This window comes from Bidens hawaiensis, unplaced genomic scaffold (genome assembly GCF_021521415.1).
Source record: "Bidens hawaiensis isolate Kalapana, Puna unplaced genomic scaffold, B.hawaiensis_p1.1 tig00038053_1, whole genome shotgun sequence".
Taxonomy (NCBI): domain Eukaryota; kingdom Viridiplantae; phylum Streptophyta; class Magnoliopsida; order Asterales; family Asteraceae; genus Bidens; species Bidens hawaiensis.
The window spans coordinates 158038-170464 of NW_027505520.1; positions in this window are offsets into that span (position 1 = coordinate 158038).

Genomic DNA, 12427 nt, shown 5'->3' on the forward strand with positions numbered 1-12427 from the left:
GAGAAGAAACTGATTGAGCTCGAAAAGGTTGACATGTTAGATAATTTCGCTGACTTGTTCACGAAAGCGTTTGACAAAACTAGATTTCAAAACCTTGTTGAGCTGAATGGGATGATCAATCCCGAGTAACCATGCTTTATGTTTTTGATTAAAAAAAAAAAAAACCGTCACTATCGCTTAGAATTATGTCGGTTGCCTCAGTTTGAAGGACATGTCTTCGGAAATGTTTGGTCCTCATTTTTACTTGTAGAATATGAGAATAGCCATTAACCAGATGACTGAAAGTGACCGGGGCGGTTTATGATGTGTTTTCATTCTTTCGCTGAAAATTAGTCGATCATACTTAGTTAGAATGACACATACTAGTATGTGGTCGGTCCAGCTGATTCATTGGATCTTCGGGATAGCCGTTTACCTGAAGACTTTGATTTGGTCGGGGCGATAGAAGTTAAAAATTTTTTTTCTTTTCTTTTCGGGAGATGAAATTATTTTTCAAGTCTACTACTTCGTAAGAAGTTTCTTTACTATGTTAACAGAAAATTGATCCAACCTTGGAAAGTGATAGATATACTGATTTTGTGTGCTTAACTAGTGAAGTTATAAGGCCTAAAAGACTTTAGAACAGTCATTGTTTGTCATGGTAGCTTTTTATGGTGCGTAAAAGTAGAAGTGATACTAACTAAATCTACTCGATTTTACGTGGAAACTCCATAAGAGTTGTGCATGTCTTCATATATATCTTTCCGAATGATAGGCAGAAAAGCGATTACCCAGTCATACACGAGCCCGTGAGTGTTCTGATTCCCGTGAAGATAGCGTGTCAAGACGCTGCAGTGATCCAGATTCGGGACTTGCAGTTGTTTTCTACGTGAAGTTGTGTATATACTTGTTAAATAAAAAAAATATGAAAAAAAAAAATTAAAAAAAAATAAAAATTTCTAGAGTTCATAATGTTAATGATTATCAATCAAGACGCAAGAAGGTGAACGAGAAGCAGAGTCTAAGATCGAAGAGTAATTGTTACTTAATCAGACACTACGGGTCGAGGTCAATTCGGGGTGACTTGGGGAAAGCCAAATACGCTTTGAGAATAGATAGGAGGCATCATAATCTCTGAGTTGTTGCCCACTTAAGTTTTGAGCTTAATTGAACCTAACCCGTATCACAGAAACAATGAAAACCATTTTAAGTAGATTACCTGCTTACAACCTGTTTCTTTATGTCATACTACAGCTGAACACGGATCTGTGTGACAGTCACGTAATTAGCATGATTCATGTTCAGATCTTTTCTAAAACATGGTAGTGCCTGTCGAGACTGAAATTTGATCCCGTGTACTTTAATTTTTCAAATTTTTGTTACTTTTGTAATTGTTTGATTTTATACCTGGTTACTTGGTCTTGATCGTATCATTTAACGCTTTAAAGGATGTTTTAAAACTTAATTGCAAATTATTCAAATTATAGGGGTTTGTTTTGAAAAGTTTAATATACCGGCGAACTTATTCTTAACTTCGCCTGCAATAGGCGAAGTTATCCATAACTTCGCCTGTAAAATTTTGACCATATATAAAGAAGTTTTAAAGGTCAGACTGTTCATTATTTTTCAATCCAGCGAACTTATTCTCTCCGTAACCCTAAGCGAAGTTCTCAATCGAATCTTCTGTGTTCATTCTTTCTCTGTTCAAAGTCGATTAAAGGTGTGTAGGGTTTATAGTATCGTATAATCAATGTTTTTGAGGTTGATCATCGATCGTTTCGACTCGATTATCGACCTCGTCTTTCGAAACCTTAAACACCCGATTTAAAACTTGTTATTACGTGATAGTAAACTACTTGAACGTCTAAAACTTCATAAAATCATGTATTTCGGAGTCCTCGATCTCCAAAATCATCATCTACACGTCGTTCGACATCCCTAACTGTTGCCGATTCAAATTCGGCGAAGTTACAGTTTAGGCGAAGTTATCCGTAACTTCGCCTGAGGTTTAACTTCGCCTGATTATAGATTTTGAAACAGTTTATGAGGCGATGTTGTGGTTAGGCGAAGTTATCATTAACTTCGCCTGGACCATTTTACTTAACAGTTATCAGACGAAGTTCAAGTTGAAGCGAAGTTGTTTCCCAACTTCGCCCCACCTTTAACTTCGCCTATACAGAATTGATCACAACTTCGCTCATGGTAACAGGCAAACTTGTGATTCGCTTTGACGTTTATCTAACTTAACATGTTTGTTGCAGATATGGCTGCTGTTGCTGGAGCAGGTGGTGCAGGCGGTGCAGGCGGTGATGACGGAGGTGATCACCAGAGACAGTTCTTCCCGGGTCACAACATGTACATAACATTAGACCCGGAGGCGAGCGGAGTTGATGATTTCCGCGAAATCATCACATTTCTGTTACGCTCGCGGATATTCCACGCGATTACAACAACTCTGCCAATATCCTTGCCCAATATTGAGGATTTTTGGCAGACCATGGAATACGACTGTAGAGTCGAGCCCCCGGTGATGCGCGCAACAGTCAACAATCAGATTGTTCAGTTCTCTTCTGAACAAATCCGGGCGGCTTTACGATTTGGGAATGAGACAAGGGATGACCCGACAGAGTTTGTAGGTCCTTTCCGTGATGGAGCGTTTTTGAGAATGGGATACTCTGGTCCCTTGGGGGATACGCAGAGGAGGAAAGGATTTTTACTTGACTAGTGGCGCTTTCTCATGCATGTCATGATTGTATGCATGTAAGGGAGAAAGGCGGGCACTGATGGCATGGGCGCGACCATGCAGTCAGCGATGACTGCTCTGACTTACAACAAGCGATTCAGCTTTAGTCAGATGGTCTTTTATGAGATTGATCGTCAAAGAAGAGCGATGGCGCGTGAGCGATTTATCATGTATCCAAGATTTCTTCAAATGATCTTGAATCATGTTGCTCCAACGCTTCCTCAGCGTCGTCCGATCCGATATGTAGAGAGTGTGAACAAACGGATCTTCGCCCAATGTAGATCCTCCAGTGCGAGGAGCAAACCTGAGCTCCGTCCTCGGCATACTTCACTGTTTGGGTACTTAATCAACCCGGGGTATGTACCTGCTCGAGGGGACGAGTTTAGGGACCCGGCACCACAATAGGCAGGAGCACCTCAAGCTATACCTGATGCTCCTGTTGTGTCACCGGAGGAGAACGTGGACCTTGATGCAGAATTTGGTGGTCAAGGCTTCTTTGATATGGATCGGGTGGATCCAGAGGAGAACGTACAGGTCTCGGTAGCCCAAGTGTCGACTGTGAATGTTACTAGGACAGCTGCTACGGTGGCTGGTTCTGATTCTGATGATGAAGTGGCAGAGGCAAGAAGGATTATGGTAACTCGAGAACGACTACATGGGAAAAGAAAAAGAACAGATGATGACAGTGAGTCAGATTATGAGGAAGAGGTACAACAGTTGATCCGGAGGTCAAGAAGGGAACGAATAGGTGCAGGATCGGGAGCCGGTGAGAGCTCTAGGGTGGTACGTTTCACTCCACCAGCACTATCCGGTATGACAATGGTTCCCTCATCACTACAGGTTACAAGGCCAAGCGCTACGGTTGTTCCCGTGGTGGCTACCTCATCATTTGGCCTCCCACCCACTACTTTCCAACTTTCGACTCCTGAGATCGTTTCATTGCCGCCTCCAACTGTTACTCCATCGGAGGTCTTGGCACAATTTATAGAGTCGACTGTTGTGGCCACTGCAGGGTTATCGGTGACGATACCACATGCGGTTACGTCTATTTCTACTTCTGAGGTCCCGGCGACATCGGAAATCCCTCCTCAGTACACTCAAGATATATCACATATGAGGTTCGATTTCGATGCAACCCTATCAGACTCTGAACGAATAGCAGCACTGGAACGGGTCGTGGCAGAGCAGTCAAGGATTAATCTTATCCAGACCCAGGCTATTCAGCGCCTAGTTGCAGAGAATCAGCTGCAGTCGTCCCTGCTGGTACAACATGGTAAAATCATAGATGCTTTCAAGGAGTTCTTGGCATCTCAGGGGGAGACGAGCTGTAAAGGCGATGAGTTGAGGACCAAGAGACGAAATGATAGAGACGATGATCCCAATGCATCGAAAGATGCAGGTGGTGAGTTGCCAAGAACTAATCAAGCTCTTGGAACTTCCACAATTCAGGGGGAGTCGACAACCGCAGCTGGTGGTGATGATGTGGTGGTAGTGGACGTAGAGGAGATGGATGATGGTTTGGTTGGTGATGATGATGTACTACCGAGTGATGTGATAGAGAAGATTGGTGAAGAGATTGTGATTGATACAGAGATAGAAAAGGGAGAGATAGTTGAGAAAAATATTGAGCATGACATTCCAGATGTTGAGAAAGCAGATATGAGTAAAGAGATGGCAAGTGATGAGTCTGAATGGGAAGAGCAGCCTAGATGGAAAGAAGGATATACTCAGTGGTTCGTCAAAACAAAGAAACCGGCGGTTCCTACAATGTTTAAGAAGAGTTACAACATTAAAGGCTATGCTGAAGCGAAGAAAGGGATTATTTGCTGGATATATGATGAGCAGTTGAGGCTCTTCGTGTTAGTTAGATTTGAGTTTTGTATGTAAGCGAAGTTGCTAACAAGTTCGCTTATATGGGCGAACTTGTTAGACAAGCGAAGTTAGGGACAACTTCGCCTGAACATGCCAGGCGAAGTTGTCGTGTCTATATAAGCTATTTGTTTACGGCTTATAAAAGAATAGAGAGTTTATTCGTGTATTCAAGTCAGAGAGTTTGTATTCAGTGATCATAGTATCACGTGTTTACGGTTGGAATACAACGTGTGTTTGGTTATCGTATCGTGTGTTAGCTCGTATTGTTTTCTATACTCGTAACGTCTTACGTAGGGATTCCGCACCTACGTAGAACGCGATATCTCGTGTAGATCCGGCTGGGAACCTACACTCTATCTTCTTCCAACCTCTACTTACCAACCTAGTTGGTAAATGTTTCTCACGAGGATCGCCGGAGCTATGCCGACGAGCAAAATGGGTCTACTTTTAGCTTCATAGAGGGGTTTTTTCAGTCTTGGAATGTTTCTCCGGTGACTCAGTGAGACCACCGTTTTCCACCACCACTGTTTTTCCTATAGGCTAATCGAACCCATCTCATCTTTAATGGGTTGTTGATAATTGCAGTCACTATTTGTCACACCCTGATCAAAGACAGCGGAACATGCATGCCGGGGCGTAACATATTGATTGGACAGTAACTCAAAAGACACTAATTAAAACGAAAAATATTATTTACTTTCATTAACATTAAACAAATTAAACAAGTACACAAATTCAATTATAAGAAATAATTACATCATGCTTTTGTATTTTGAATAAAAATCCTAAGGAAAGACTAGTTTCTTCGATCTTGAATAATGTAAATTACTTGTGCCTGTAGCATGTATAAAAATAGAGTTTGTTAACATGAATGTTGGTAAAAATACATAAGTTTTAGTTGATATATATATATATATAGATAAAAAACCACAATTCGCATGTTAATGTGGAGCATTACAATCTCCATGAAAATGTAAATAACTAAATAGATGTTGACCCGTTCATATTGATACAAAATCAATGTATTTGGGTAAATGTATGATCATACTAGATGAGAATAGATGAGGATGAGATACCAACCACAAAGTATAATATAAATACTAAAGCAAGTAGAGCATAGTCATAGATCATGCAATCATCACACATAAACATACTATGAATTGTGTTTAAATAGATGCAGTAAAAAACATAAGTAATGTAAATACGGTATGCATGTTACCCTCAAAATGTGTATGTAAACTCACATGGATAAAGGAAAGCGGTAACGAGAATATGGTAGCGGTTAAGGTGAACTAGTTGGTACGTTCCACGAGAAGTCTTGACGAATTAACCTAATTATAAAATATACAACTAAGATAAATATCCTAACGAAGCAAACAAACCAGACACGATAGAACGGGTGGGTTATAAAGGATTTGGGAGCGTTAAATAAATCTTGTAGTAACTTATAAGATTGAATTGAAAACGTAAGTAATTTTTATATTTTTACAAATTTCTTTATAAATAATAAAAGGCCCAGTTTTATATATGCATCTATTAATTCACTTGTTTTGAAAGATTAGGTGATTAGTTTGTTAAACAAGTATAAGTTAAATTAAGCTTGTAAATTGAGAACATATAAATTTGACTATATATAAACTTGTATATTTAAAAAAAATACATGTATGGAAATGTTAATCGATAACTTATTTTGAAAGATTAATGGAGTTCAGTTTGATAAACGAGTGGAAATTTATTATTAGTTTTTAAAAATAATTATTATTTAACAACAAAAAAATAAAGAAGATTTATTAACAAGATATAATAAATGAAGAAAAAAAACAAAAACTAAACCGGGTCAGAGGGTTCGAACCCGTGCCCTGATGCGGCTAGGATCTTTTACACATTTAGATGAAGCGAAGGATTCGTCTATACCATCGGTAAAGTTTGGAAGACCACGACTGATCCTCAAAGGGAATGAATGGAAAAAATAGCATGTCGTATCAATAAAGAGTTCTTAGAATATTTTATTCTTTCCGGCTCAAGACAAAGCCTTCGTTTAAATTATTCAAAGGGGCAAATAAAATAGAAGTCAATTTTAAGTTGGGTCGAATTAATAAATGGTTCCAAGTACTAACATATCACGCACCAGCCAACTGAGCTGGTGCTTCAACATGCTTAAAGAATAAAACCACGATCATATATACAGATATTCAAATTGGTTCCCAAATCCTTTTAAACCCTAATTCAAAATTCCCAAAATGAGGGTCGATTTCCCTTTATCAATTGAAATTGACAGAGGGCTTTGATTAAGCATGCAAATCCGACCAAGAAACACATCTCAATTACCTGATAGGAGTATGAATTGAAGGAGAACAAAAAATAGGGCTAACGGTTGAACATGCATTCAAATGAGACTCTGGATGGATTCTAAGATAAAATTGATATGTGGATTTGATACATGATGCTATAAGGAGTGTGCGGTACCTGCCAATTGAACTTTGGACTTTTATTTATAGGGCAATGAGGTCGATTTCAGTCCACGCCGATAGTTTATTAAGATTGATTTGGTTTGATTGAATTAGTTGTCAAATATGCAATGTTTCTTTAAGGATTTACAACGTGTCGGTGAAGATACTAATAAACTGTCCTAGTCCCTGATTACACGGCTCGAATGGTGGGTCAAATTCAAGGGGCGGGGGGTATGATCGTTGATGACGGGACAAAGAGAAATGAGGGGAAAAATGATTCAATTAAATCACAATTTGGTCCTTGTAAAATGATTTGTGATCAAAAGGTGCAAGAACTAAACTTAATGGGCTTAAATTGCATAATCGGTATTTTATATGCAAAGTATTATAAAGAAAATTTGTAAAAACGTGTTGCTTTGTTTATTAAGTGTAGGTCTAAAAATAACAGTTTTTTTAATGGGTCGAGTTTCGGGTTAAAAATAGCAAATGCTACATTATTGACAACTTTTTGGAAATTTCGTCTCGATATTAAAGAAAACATAACTCAAAGGAAGAAAATAAGAGCCAAGAGAGAAATTTTAAATACATATATATTATTCTTTCTTTTTTTAAGTAAAAATAGCAAAGATCTTCGAGTGGCCCGAACAACGCTACAAACGGAAAATGTGGTAAGGACACTTATATATAGGATGTACCAGCGGTGTATCCACCATGCCCTTATCATATCACTATTTGTATCGTTGTTCAAAATTACCCTAGGTTATGAGTTTTGGTATACAACCGTATTCACTATGAGTTCCATGTGAGGACTTCGATAATTATGTGTGCACTCATAATTATTTAGATCGTCGCATGATGCACATGGTTTGTCCCGTTATGCATGTTGGAAAACAAAGTAAAAGAAAACTCCTTTTTTTAAATCGATAATTAAATGGAAATATTTGATCAAAAGCAAAAAAACTAACTAAATAAATGTGTGAAATTTGATAATCATAAATAACTAGAATGTAAATAGGATTATATATAACGAGGTTGTTGGATTTAACCATTGAAAGCAATATTAACTAAATGAACTAAATATAAGGGTGAAAACCTTAAATTAAATAAGAAAATTGCACATTTGAGATGACGACAAAATTCAAGAATAATTAGGTTCACCCAACAAACAAATCACATGACATATATATATACATATGTATACTCACACACACACACACACACATATATATATATAATAGTAGGTGAGACTTGAAATCAAGATTGTAAATCAAATAAGATGAGGAAATGAGTTTTGGAAAATTTGGGAAGTCATGTATTTAAATATCGAAATAAATTTTTTACATATGACTCCTATTAGATAACTATGTACAACACATGTTCATAGTCCCAATTTCTAAAACAAACGTTTGTAGGAAATCGGTCATAGGTAGTTCATGATACAAATACGGTACTATTAGATAACCATACACATCAACATGTACATAGTCCCGGTAGATAACCGGCCATAGACCACTTGAATTATGATAATATTTTTTTTAACAATAAATTGTGCGATAATAGAAATAGATGAAAAATTGAATTCAAACATAAATAAACATAAATGACAAAACTTGAGATTTAATGAAGTCATTACATTAAATTTAAATGAAAAGAACAAGATAAAATAAGTGTCTCTTATGTAGCATGTCTTCATGAAAGGCGAGGTTAGACCTGGGATCCGTTGATGTAGCATGCATGTCCTTTAGTACCTTGAATTTCTTGGTTAACTTGAGGTTGGTTGGTTAAGATTTGTTTAGCTTGAATAGGTTGAATGAGTTGGGCTTGAATTGCTTGAATGGGTTGTGCTTGGATCGGCTGAAGTTGATTCACTTGGGCTTGGGTGACTTGGGTTGGATAAACTTGGGCTTGGTAAGCTTGATATTAAGTGGATTGGGTTGGGTAGGGTAGGGTTGAATTTGGTTCATGTGTGTGAGTCTTGGGCATGCATTGCGATAATGGCTAGGATCTCCATAATTTTAAGTTTTAACAAGCTCTAATACTTGAGGGTGCTTCGGGGTCGGATGAGAGGTGAGGTAAATAGTTGAATCATGGGTTGGTTGAGTTCACCATGTGGTAAATAGGTGACCAAATGACCGCAATGGGTGCATTGATGACACTTGAGGTTAGAAGAATGGTGGAATTTACATGTTTCACATAAAGGGTGGGGTCCAGTGTAAAGCTTCTTGGTTGGTTGGGCTTGCGATTGGGCCAAGACATATTTTTGGGAATATAACTTTCTCTTATTGTTGCGGTAGTGGGGAGAGTTGTTGTTGTGCTTAAAGGATTCAGGTTTGGAGGATTCGAGCTTAGAAGATTCGGTCTTGGATTTTTTAGTGGGCTTAGGAGCATGCTTATCATTGGGCTTCTTGGAATTCTTCTGTGTCAAGGTCCCCGCCTTAACGTGGTTTTCGGTGAGGGTACCGACTAGAGTGATGGCATAATGAAGGACCTTTGGGTCACGGCTCATTACGGAATCTTGGATTTGCATAGGTAAGCCCAAGATGTATTTATCAATGGCCCACTCTAAAAGAGTGACCATATGCGGGATGAGAATGCTCAATTCGTGGAATCGATTATTGTAACCGGTATTACCACCACCTTCTTGCTTTAAGTTCCAAAAATCCTTTTCCAAATTACGGAGTTCATATTTTGGGCAGAACATTTCCAGCATGAGCTTCTTGAGATCGTCCCATGGCAAAGTCATGGCAACCTCAACCCCAAGAGCGTACTTTTTACCATTCCACCAAGTGAGAGCACTCAATTTGAAGACGCTTGAGGCGTAGGTAGTATTTTTGTCTTCCGGACATGCACAATGGAGAAACACATTTTCCATATGTTTGAACCACTGGAGGAGGGCGGTAGTAACCTCAATTTCAACGTAATCGGTTGGTTTTGCACTTGTTAATTGCTTGAAGGATGATTGTTGAGAGATTATCGTTGGGAGGGCTTCCATGATTCCCTTAGCAATGCGGGATGACATTCTACGGCCAGAGTTGTCGGTGCGACGGTTACGGTTGATGAGGCGGGAAGAAGACATGCTACAAGGACGAAACGTGAAAATTTATTTTGTTTTGGGAGAATTGTATAAGTATGAGAAATTTCGAGTTTTGTAGAAATTCATGAGGGTAAATATTAAAAATTTATTAACCTTAACTAGGAGTATTGGTGAAATTAAATAAAATAGTAAACCTTAATAAGGGGTTGAGACGTACATTAATCAACATGAGCTTGTTCCACCAAAAAGAGGACATAACCATTCATAACAAAAAAAAAATAAACAAAAATCTCATCGTTGAAATATCCATGTATCACCATGGCTTAATTTTCCAACAATAGATTTAAAATTGGTTAAAATCAAGATGAGAGTGTTGAGGTGAAGGGGAGGGGTATCCACAGAATCACCATGGCTTTTCCCACCTATTATTTCAACTAAAACATCATAAGGAAGATCCAAGTTTAACCACGTATCACCGTGAATTCGGTTACGATTTATGAGTGTGATTGTCATAGGACCATGTTTGATACAATGAGGGTAGTAGATTCGGGTACGTCTTGTGTGATATGCTTTGGCTTATCAAGTTCCACACCTTCAGGAAGGCAATCGGGTCTCGCGGTTGATTGAGATTTATGCGCGTTGCACGTCCTTAGGCTCGCAAGCCTTGGTATCAAGGGTTCGGTGAACAAGTATGTCCCTCTTACAGTTTACTACATATCTGTCACACGAATCACCCTCAAGGAGATGGGAATGAAAAGGTGGGATTTCTGATGTGATAAAATTAGACAAATAAAAACACGTTAATCTAGACACTAAGTAATAAATTCTAGACTCTTAAATTTACTAACCGGAAAGTGTATCGGTCTACTCTAGTAAAGTTTAGTAAGTCCGGATATCGAACCCACAGACTCTTTAAATTACGTAAATTTACTAATTAGACTCAACTGACGGACATGGCTATTTATTTATTATTATTAAAGGGGATTTTAATTTAACTAATAAAAACAACTAATTAAGAAAAGACAAATAATAAAACACAAGGATCGAGAAAACTTCTTTCACCAAATACGGTCCCGCCCACTTTTATCTTAATTTACCTGCAAATAACTTCAAATGAGAGTTAAATAATAATACTTTATCACCTTTTTTGTACTATTTACCTTCCTTCAGACATCGATCATGCAAAACTTTTGTCTTTTTTTTGATATTCAATGATCGAGAATATGATGCATCACGAAACTCCTCCAACTCATGAATCTAAAAATACCTCTTCCTCGCAGCCTCGGTAAGATCAAGATTAACCGTTTTCAACTCCCAAAATTCCCGATGCTCCAACTCAATGGGAAGATGACAAGCTTTACCATAGACAAGCATAAGCGGTGTCGTACCCAACGGTGTTTTATACGCGGTTCTGAATGCCCATAACGCGCCATCCAACTTCTCCGACCAATCTTTCCGACTTATCCCCACCATCTTCTCGAAAATTCTCTTCACCCCTTTATTTGCATTCTCAAATTGACCATTCGTTTGAGGATGCTAAGCATTAGAGGTTCGATGAGTAACTCCATAACGAGCCAATACCTATTTTATGACGGCGTTGAAAAAATGAGTGCCCTGATCACTAATAATAGCTCTCGGAGTATCGAAACGAGTAAACAACCTTTTGAGAAACTTCACAACAACTCAAGCATCATTAGTGGCCAATACTTGGGCTTTGACCCACTTATAAACATAATCGATCTCCACTAAAATATACTTGTAACCACCGGAAATAGGAAATGGTCCCACAAAATCGATGCCCAACATAAAAAATTTCAAGAGTTTGGATGGGGTTTTGGGGCATCTCATTATTAGATGAAATATTACCTGTGCGTTGGCAAACATCACACGTTTTCACAAACTCCATAGCATCCTTCACAAGAGTTGGTCAATAAAAACAACAATCAAATACCTTCAGAGCCGTGGCATGCGCACCATGATGACCTCCCATCAAACCTTCAGGAACATGCTTCAGAATATCCAACCCTTCTTCTCTCGTCACACACCTTCTAAGAATCCGATCACCACTAATCTTGAACAAAAAAGCAGATCATCCAAATATACCTAGTAACATCTCTGAAAAACTTATTCTTTTGTTGTGTAGTCATTCCCTTCAACACAACACCATTAGACACATAATTAGCAAAATCAGTGAACCATGGCATACCTTGCTTCTCGGCCGCAACAAAATCAACCGACTCATGTGGAAATTTATTTCCATTCTCTTCTTCACGAATTTCTTCTCTTTTTGGATCTTTTAAACAGGAAAGATGATCAACTGCTACATTCTCCGTCCCCTTCTTGTCTTTG